The sequence below is a fragment of the Pan troglodytes genome, chromosome 13 (assembly GCF_028858775.2).
Source record: "Pan troglodytes isolate AG18354 chromosome 13, NHGRI_mPanTro3-v2.0_pri, whole genome shotgun sequence".
Classification (NCBI taxonomy): domain Eukaryota; kingdom Metazoa; phylum Chordata; class Mammalia; order Primates; family Hominidae; genus Pan; species Pan troglodytes.
The window spans coordinates 88,395,808-88,406,402 of NC_072411.2; the positions used below are offsets into that span (position 1 = coordinate 88,395,808).

General features: G+C 35.1%; 1 pseudogene; it reads left to right on the forward strand.

The window, feature by feature from the left end:
- Positions 1–7,895: 7,895 nt before the first annotated feature.
- Positions 7,896–9,437, forward strand: LOC129143423 (mediator of RNA polymerase II transcription subunit 28-like; annotated as a pseudogene).
- The last annotated feature ends 1,158 nt before the right edge of the window (positions 9,438–10,595 follow it).

Below are 10,595 nucleotides of genomic sequence, written 5' to 3' on the forward strand. Positions count from 1 at the left end.
GCTACTATGTGTCTAATTCCAGTATTTTTTTAACACCCAATACTGCTCAACTACCTGAGATCAGATGGTCAAGTTTGCAATTTTCTGATACTTGAAAACAAAAAAAAAAAACAGAGGTCACATGAAGAAAACAGCTGCAAATTGCATTATCAGTAATTATCTCTATTTTGGAGGGGGAAAAATCATGTTTTTCTTTTTCCTAAATGGTAAAAATGTTGTATTTGCATGAAGTTTGTTTACATTCATCATTAACTTTTCTACTAAAATTCTGTGAGTGAATATAGTGGGGCATTTTTTCTTCTTTTAATGAGGCAAGGTGCAAGTATTACCTATAGTTAATTAATCTTAACAAACAAGCCAGTATTTCAACTTGGATTTTGATGTGTGAAAAATAGCACTTTTAGGACCTGATCCTGGCAGATCTGACTTAACAGCCTGTAATTTAAAAAATAGCAAACTAGGAGTCACTCACCTCATGGCCTCACTATATTAGAACACACAATTTCAGTAGTACCAAAGCAAAGCAAAACAATTTTTTCTACTGCTTATTAATGGTAAATTGAAGACACAACAATTTATAGAGATTTATTAGTGTAGAGGTAAATACCGATTTAAAGAGACTTCTGGGCTGCTTTAAAGCGTGCTTTCAATAGTGAATACAGAACTAGAAGTAACCATTACACATACTATTGCATACCAAAAAATTACTGGTAAATCATAAATCAGAATTATCAAAATTTTAAATTATAATAACTTCTAGTATGTTTATCTATGATTTATTTATATTCTGCCATGTTCCTATTATAAACTAAGGATGGCTTAACATATCATAAAATATAGCAAAATAGCAGAAATTAAAAGTTTTTAAGAAAAATAAGGCAAAAATAAAATTAGTTCAGGAAAACATGAAGGAACTAAGTATAAGGGAGGTGGGGAGAACGAGGAATAGTCTAAGTATGCTAACGTCCTTATTCATAGTTAAAAATCTGTAACCGTATTTAAAAAAATGTAGTTAAAATGACCTCAATCTCTTAAATTTTTAGATTTTTTTAATTTTAGGGAAATATTCCAGTGACTTATATTGCTTTGTGATTAAAAAAACAAATATTTAGGCCAGGCACAATGGCTCACACCTGTAATCGCAACAATTTAGGAGGCAAAGGCAAGAGAATAGCTTGAAGCCAGGAGTTCAAGACAATTCTAGGCAACAAAACTAGACTCCGTTTCTACAAAAAAAATATAAAAATTAGTCAAGTGTGGTTGTGCACACCTGTAGTCCTAGCTACTTAGGGATAAGGTGGAAGGATTACTTGAGGTAGAGTTCAAATAAGTAGCAGGCTATGATTGCACCAGTGTACTCCAGCCTGGTCGACAGAGGAAAACCGTTTCAAAAAAAATAAATCAGCCTGAAGTTACTTCATTTTCTGGTGGGTTTTTGTTGTTGTTGTTGTTTGTTTGTTTTTGTTTTTTTGTTTTGTTTTTTGAGATGGAGTCTTTCTCTATCACTTAGGCTGGAGTACAGTGGTGTGATCTCTGCTCACTGCAACCTCTGCCTCCCAGGGTCAAGCAATTCTCCTGTCTCAGCCTCCTGAGTAGCTGGGATTACAGGCGCCCGCCACTATGCCCGGCTAATTTTTGTATTTTTAGTAGAGAGATGGGTTTCACCATGTTGGCCAGGCTGGTCTCAAACTCCTGACCTCAGGTGATCCACCTGCCTCAGCCTCCCAAAGTGCTGGGATTACAGGTATGAGCCACCGCACCGGGCCTGTTTTTTTTTTAACGCATATTAAATGTTATATTTTAATTAAAAATTACATGTAGAGTACTATCATACCTGCTTCAAAATTATTGTTACCTACCTATTGTCTCTCTGTATATATACACAAAGAGACACAATAAATTCTATTTAACAAATATTTACAATATTTCTGTTACGTAGACTTTGGCTTATTTTTTACTTTCTTCTTAGTAACTTTCCATATTTAATTATTTTATGTAAATAATAAATACATTATTCTTTTCAATAAAACCTAAGAGCTGTGATTTTTAAAATATTTTAATGCAAGTATTGGGCATTTGAATGAGTTTGTGTGCAGTGCAATTTAATCCGTTAGTAACCTTGCTCCCAAGTTATACTCTATATTGGAACAATCAAGAGCTCAGGTGTAATTACAATCACATCGGGCTCCAAATCCCAGCCCAGTTTAATGAATAAGACCACTACCACAACCACCACGACCACACACACACACACACACACACACACACACACACACACACCCTCCTCGCCATTTGGGACTGGTATTCACTCAGTGATTTCTGCAGCCCGAGAAGAAAAAAAATATTGCTCCTTCATTTCTGGGAGGCCTTACATTATTGTTATTTCTCACTGTTACATTTCTGCTACAACTAACGAAAGGAGAATTCTCTCACTTCTTTCAAAAAATCTTCAATAATCCAACCACCAAGGATTTAGAAGTTCGCCTCATTTTTTCAGGGTCCTTTTGGTAAGGAAACCATTGAGGTTCCCAAGGTCGGCACTATAGGGCCATTTAAATCAAGATACAGTTAGAATACAGGACCTACTAAGAAGCATTAAATTTTCAAGGCCACCCTTACCAGCCTTGAACTATCATTCTGAGACACATTTAATGTACCTTTCCTTCTGCCCAGGAAGAGATACGAAGTCTAGGTATGAATCCTACTCCTGACATTTACTGAGTATGTGACTTGGGCACATGGCTTAACTTCAATGCATCTTATTTCCTCACCTGTAAAATGGAAATATGTTCTGGAATTGTGAGGATTAAATGAGATAACTGAAAATGACTAGCACAATATCTTACCCCTAACAAGTAGGAATTTATTCAATCTTTCCAGGCCTAACTTTCCTACCTTATCATTCTGAGTTCCTTCCTTACTTTCCTTAAATACCTTAAATACTGTCCTTGCTATTCTATTATTTCCTCTGTTCTACCACTTGTTTTCTTTTCTTTGCTCTCTCTGTTTATTCCGCTCCCAGATCATCAGATAGCCTTCTTGTCACACTAATTTCCTAGTGAATTCTAATCCTGAGCTCCTGAGGAACTGACCTATCTGTTACCAACTCCTTCCAACAATTTTCCCAGGAAGTATAGGAAATCCAATAGAAATATAATAGAGGAAGTCTAGATCTGGTATTCTATGGGGCCTGAGATAAATAACTGCATTAAACACCATAAATCATAGTTATCTGCACAAAGTTAAAGGAAAAGCTGCCAATATTTTGATGCTGTTCAAGAGCTAACAAAGAAAAAATAAAATATGTAAAATATTTGATATAAAATTAATATCAAATCTGAGCTAGTTAACATGGAAATATTAGCAATATAATTAATACATATCTGCAAATAATTAATGACTGATTGATGTGTTTACAATTAATGTAATGCCTGTAGCCCTAGATATTCAGGAGGCTGAGGTGGGAGGACCACTTAAGCTCAGGAGTTCAAGGCTGCAGTGACCTATGATTGAGCCACTGAACCCCAGCTTGAGTGACACAGCAAGATCCTGTCTCTAAAAATATAAATTTTAAAATTAAAAAAGGAGGAAAAGGTAAAAAAAAATTTAATATAATGCCAGTCTTGATTCCTCATGGTTCACAGGATATCATCTTCTGCTGCAACTTAAAATAATTGGAAGAAATTTTAGTTACAATGTCTGACCTCTATCCTGGCTCTAACAGTAGCTCTTCTTTGTCACCTGGAATTAGCACTTTAATGTATTTGGCCTTCAATTCCCTCATTTATAAAAGGACGAGATTGAGTTTACAATCCAAATAGACCTTTATGCCCATGAATTCAATAGAATCATTCGTTATTGCTTCTTATTTGTAAGAATAAAATAATGACAGTGTGTGCTACACAGCATTTCATTAAAGAATCATTGATCCACATGGCCCTTGCTTGTAATTATTGGGCACGTAATGACAGTCTAGTGTCTCTTCTTTTTTCAAAGTATCCACATGATAGCATAAAACATCAACATCAATTACTCCCTGGAAACTCTACCTGCCTTCTTAGTGCTCATTATCCACACCCAAATGAAAATCAATGATATCTGTGAGTAAACATCTGTTTGGTTTATTGCTAATTTCTATCAAAATAGATATAATATATATAAAAGAGAGGTAAAGTAGATAGCTATTTGATATTCAACCTTCTGTCAGAAATTATTCATGCCAATTAACTAGAATGCTGAGGTGTTCCATTTATTTTAAAACACTCATTTTCTAGCCCAGTAGGCTTAGAATGTCAGGAAACATGTTTGTATTTTACTAAGCTCAAGTCAAATTATACTTTTTCTAATCTCTCTAAGAAATGTTATTTAAAGTAACCATTTGTTCACTTGTTCAGTGCTTAATGATTATCTATGACTGTGTTAAGAGTTAAAAATACCTAGATGATAAAGACAAATTGTCTGCCCACTGGAAGCACACGGTTCTGTAAAAGAAGCAGATACATATGCAAATCCTGACAGTTCAATTCGATAACAGATATGTGAACAAAGCAGAATGAGAAGTGTCTGAGTGTCTAGAAATTATTCACGAAGAACTGGCTAGCACAGTGCCTGGCACATTAAGTTGGGGTTTAATAAGAATTTGCTGAATGTTAAATAATTGACTTTTCAGCTGACAGTTTAAAAGATGTGTAGAGATTAAAGACAAGATGGGGAAGGACATGATAAATAGAGAAAACGATTTCTGCAAAAAAGGTTTTAATGTTGCACTCTGATATATGCAGTAGTTTAGTGAGACCGATGAGGCCGAAGCCTCAGGCAAGTCTTGACTCCTAGAGGCCTTGTACATCAAGTGAGGATTTTGAATTTTACCCTGACATATATGGAGATCATATCTGTATTTTAGAAAAATGACTCTGGAATAATTTGCAGAAGGAAAAGATGGAATCGTTTGTGAACCTGTCAGAAGGATACAATAATAATCTATGCAAAGAAAGCCTGAACTGTGGCCATTTCAGAAAGAAGTGAGGCATATTGGAAACAATTTAGGAGGTGACAATTTATCTATAACAGAATATAAGACAGAGGAAAGTGTCTAGACACATTTTTAGGATACTGTCATGAAAAAGTCAGTTGATAGTGACACCATTTGCTGAAAATTTAAGAGGAAATTGCACAAGAAAGTGGCTGTAGAGTATTTGTGTCCCCCCAAATTCATATGTTAAAACCTAATTCCCAATGTGTTGGTATTTGGAGGTGTGGCCCTTTAGGAGGTGATTAGGTCATGAGGATGGAGCCCTCATGAAAAAGATTAGTGCCCTAATAAAAGAGAACCCAGGGAACTTTCCTGCCCCTTCTGACATGTGAGGACAATGAGAAGACAGCCCTCCATCTATGAACCAGGAAGCAGGCCCTCACCAGACACTGAATCTGCAGGCACCTGGATCTTGGAATTCCCAATCTCCAAAACTCTGACAAAAGAAATTAGTGTTTATAAGCTGTCCTGTTTTTAATATTTTGTTGTAGCAGCTTAGGACTAGGACAAAAAGGAAACAAACTAAGATGATATGTTGAGCCTTAAATATTTGTATAGTATCTAGGAGTATATGTTTAGCTGGCCATAGGAAAAACTGATATGAGACAGATTCTATTAAATCTAAAAACTTGAAACCATCATTTTTTCATATAGTGTTTGAAATTGTGGTTATTAGACAGATTACTTAATAAGAGTACAAAGGAAAAAGGGCAGAGAATAGGACTCTAGAAAAAGTCAATTTATAAGAAAAGGAAATGCTAATGAAACAAAAAAGTATGCAGAGGGAAAGAGGGGTGTGAGAAGAACCAGAAAAGTAGATGTTATTGAAGAGGAGAGACGGAGGTAAGTTTGAAGAAAGAAATTGTCAATAATGCCAAGTTCTGCAAAAGGTCAATTACAATGAGGAGGAAAGCCAGTATTATTTGTTGATTACCCATATAAGCAAGTCAGTAAGCTAGATTCTTTACATAATTTATCTCACTGACAATCTTAAACACCTTGAGTTATGTATTCTTTCACTTATCTTGCACCAGGAAAAGTGGCCTCCAAGAATTGTGACTTTCATAATATGCATGAGAAAGAGAAATCAAACACAAGTTAACCAGTCCTAAGGCCCTTGTTCTTATAAAAATAAAATAAAAAATAAAACACTAAGCTTCCCAGAAAGTTAGAATTTTTATTCACTAGTCTAAAATTCTAAATGGGGATGATAAGCTTTCTGGCTTGGACAGTATAAGGCTAGAAACCAATGATGACTGTGTTTGTTTGCCATGAACAAGAATTTAGATATGCACAAAGAGCAATAATTTGTCTCTGATTGGCCCCACAGTTCCAGGCTTCACATGGGAAATGGGAGGCTCAGGTCTGGGCAAATTATAGCCATTTCTACCATGTGGAATGCAACAATGCCATGGTACCTTCTTCACATACAGACTACTACCACAAGGAAACCAATTATCCACCTCCTCCCTCTCCAGCCACCAGTGAATTTTGTGCACCACTGTCAGATTATATTTTCTAAAATTTGTGCCCCTTCATTTTCCAGGCAACTATAAAACAACGTTATGGTTGTTCACTGTCTCTGGAAGTTCACATTTCAGAGCTAGGTATTCAAGTCTATTCACAATATTTTCTCAGGTTTATCTTCACCTTTATCATACCCATAGATATTCAGTGAAATTGAATGTGTCTCAGATTTATGCAGACATCCTGAGTTTTCACCTCAATGATCACTCAGTTTCCCTGTAGCTTCTTACGTAACTCCTACAAATGCTTCAAAGGCCTCCTAAATAACACTTCCTCCTTAAAACAGTTTTTATTTATTTAAAACTGCTACTTATTAACAAAAATAATTTGCATAATCATTATCCAGGTAACATTAACTAAGCGCTTGAGGTGAATATAATTAATTAGTTACAATCATAATCATTGCTTTAATTGCTATATACATATGTATACATTATGGTTTCTTACAGGAAAACACAATGAAAATATTGTATCCTAAATACCCAGTGTTCCCATTCCAAACTATATTTCTACTCTGGTATTAACTGTATTATCTCTAATTAAAATTCATACTGATAATTTAGTTTTGGATTATTAATGTCTTCTTGAATATTTGATTAATGACTCTATACAAGCATGCTTTCTACATAGCTCTCAGCATTTGGCAGGACTAAAAGATTCCTACTAACAATTGTGTTCCATTTAAACATTAAAGTTCTAAAACATAACGTTTCAAAGGAGTTTCTATTTCTATAAAATTTATTCTGACCCTGGAAAAACTTCCAGCTATACAAAAAACATAATCTTTATGATAGCTTACTTTCTTCATCTTAAGAAAAGTGTGGAGGAAGAGCAGAGTTGCAACAGGCTGCTTACAGGCTATCCAAGTGAAAGGGTTGATATGAAAGTTGGAGATATAAGTGCAGAACTTGGAAGTGAACGTGAATCGAGATTTAACTAGATGAATCACTCATACTGAAGGATCATTGAAGCCATAAGTCAGTAGGACAATTAGTATGGAAGAAAGTATAAATGCTGAAGGAAAATAAAAATTGTCAATACTTGTGGGAGGGAAGAAGAGAGATGACCCATAGAATAACATGATAAAAAGGAGAAACAATGTAATAGAAGGTCATGGCTGACAAGGGAGGAGTCCTGACTGTAACTAGTACACTATTTTCCCCTTTATCTGCAGTTTTGCTTTCTGCATTTTCAGTTACCCACTGCCAACCACAGTTCAGTACAATAAGTTTGTATAGCACAATAAGATATTTGGGGAGAGAGAGACTATAATCACATAACTTTTATTATAGTATATTGTTATAATATTTTGATTTTATTATTAGTTATTGTGGTTAACCTCTTATTGTGTCTAATTTATAAGTTAAACTTTATCATAGGTATGATGTATAAAAAATAGTATAGATAAGGTTCACTTCTTTTTGTGGTTTCAGGCATATAATGAATGTCTTGGAACATATCCCTTATAAGTAAGGAGGGATTACTGTATTTCAAGGACTTTAGAGAAGTGCAGAGAATAAAGTCTCATTGTGTAGTCATCAGTGACAGTGGAGAGAGTTTACAGGAGCAGTGGAAGTGGAATCTAGAGCAGCACAGGCGTAAAGCTGAGTGAGTGGAATACAGGTTACTGTTTGAGGAAGATAAGTGGCAAAAAAAATTTTTAAACATAGCTCAAAGGGAATCTAAAGGTAGTTTGGGGGCTTTGTTGTTTTGATGTTTTATTTGCTAAATTATGTTTTTGTTTCATTGTTCTTGTTATTGGGTTGTTGTATATTCCATTTTTGTTTTGATTAAGCTCTATTTATCTCTTTAAATTCCTTTTATTTTCTTCTTAACTTGCACTTGTCCCCACCACTTTCATATTTATAACATCTCCAAGACTCTTCTTGTTAAGGTTGCTATAATTTCCATGCTATGAAATATCAGAAATCACTTCTCTGTCCCTACCATATTTGAAATTTAAACTGCATTTAAAATAATTGATTATTTCCTCCTTCTTTAAATGCTTTCTTTTCTTGGCTTCTATGACTCAACTTTTTCCTGCTTTCCTTTTACCTTCCTCAACAGACTTCTTTCCTGTCTCTTCCTCCTACGCTTAACCTCCAACTGTTGATAGTACTCCAGATTTGAACATAAATCATCTCACCTCTGTGTTTTCCTTATCTCTGTGAAATCCTGGCTTTAATACCTTCTCTTGGTCAATAACTCTCAAATATGTATTTGTTCTGGACTACTCTCTTGAATGTCAGATTCATATTCAACTGCCTAGTTAACATCTCCACTGACTCTTTAAAAGAAATCTCATTCAAGATATGGCAGCACCACCAGGTGTTATGTTCCCTGTGGAGCCACTGGGTCCCCCACCACCCCCACTGGAACTCCCAAGCTAGGCTTTGCTTCTTCAGGAAGCTCCAGGTTCTCTAAGACCTTATGACAGTACCTTGATGGAAAAGTTGAAGTCATATTTTCAGACTTGCTTTGCTTCTCTGGTGAGTCAGAAGTATGTCAATGGCACCAATCAGGAAGAAATTCAAACTGGTGTTGATCAGTGTATCCAGGAGTTTCTGGATATTGCAAGACAGATAGGATGTTTTTTTCTTCAAAAAGATTGCAATTATCTGTCCAGAAACCAGATAATGCTATCAAAGAGGATTTCTTCGAACTAAGGAATGAATTATAGTGGAAAGACATGCTGGTCCAGAAGAACTTGACATAGTTGCGGCATTCACGGCAGGTGCTGGAGGACATCAATGTGCAGCACAGAAAGCTAGCCGACATCCCTCAGGGTTCCTTGGCCTATCTTGAGTAGGCATCTGCCAATATACTTGCACCTCTGAAGCCAACCTGAGCAAAAGGCAAAGCCTGTCAGCATGAGAGTGGCTGGTGTCTGAGACAACTCTATGCAGACACTTTTTGCCACACATCCCTTCTTGTGGACTTGACATTTTGGAAGAACTCTGCCAGAAAACGAGTTGATTTTAGTTTTAGGCTCCCATCTAAAATTTTTTCACTATTTTTATAGCTGTTAATTTCTTGGGTATATTATAAAAATGTCTGTGGCTTGGGCAACCCAGTAAATTTTTTTATCTTTAGCAAAGTTTTAGAGTATTAGTGTGATATCACTTATACATTATTTTTTATACTTTTTCCACATGTTTTAAATAACTTTTTAATGACTTTTCATCTTTTTATATATGTTCTCAATTGTTACATTAGTCTGATCTGATGTAAAAATTATAATAGCCTGAGGATGAGGACAACGGATACCCAGTGGAATTTGGGAGCCTTTAACTCAGAACCATCCAAGAAAGTGCATTCTTGAAAATCCAGTTTCCAGCCTTGGAATGCAGTGGTGATAGTACTGAGTTGACAACAGACATCTACCATGAATGTAATAGAAAATAACTTATTGCATAATTTTCAATATTATGCACAATGGTAAGATGAGATATGCCTCAAACTTTGTCCCCCTCTCCAACTCATACCTAATTTGAATTTCATTTATGGGTGTAAGCAAAATTAGAACTTTGTCTTGTGTTAAAATGGAAATTTAAAAAGTTTAATAAAATGTCTATGCTACTTTGAATGAATCAATAAGATGTTTTCTTGAGATCAGGTTTTAAAGAAGGGATAAAGAAACAGAAAATATGAAACTTTAGGTTCCTGAGAGGGATCTATACCACAAAATAAAAACAAGAGGAGATAAAAGAAAAACAAGATTTTGGGAAGATGAACTACAGTTTTGCCCAACGGTAGCCTGAATGGAGTACAGGGAAAATTTTGTCCTACTTCCAAGGTAAAACAAATACAATAATTTAAAGGTATCCTTATTACACTGTCACAATAAACTCATAAGTTTAAAAATGGGTCATTTACAGAGAAATTAAGATTTTGTTTTATAATTAAATTTTTAATCCTTGCAGCATAAAGATAAATTTTACATGATGCTCATGCTGTAAAAGATAATTATGTCTCTATCAGACAAATTTGAATTCCACTTTGCTTTTCTTAACGGTTGGTAGGATTTTTTGTTTTA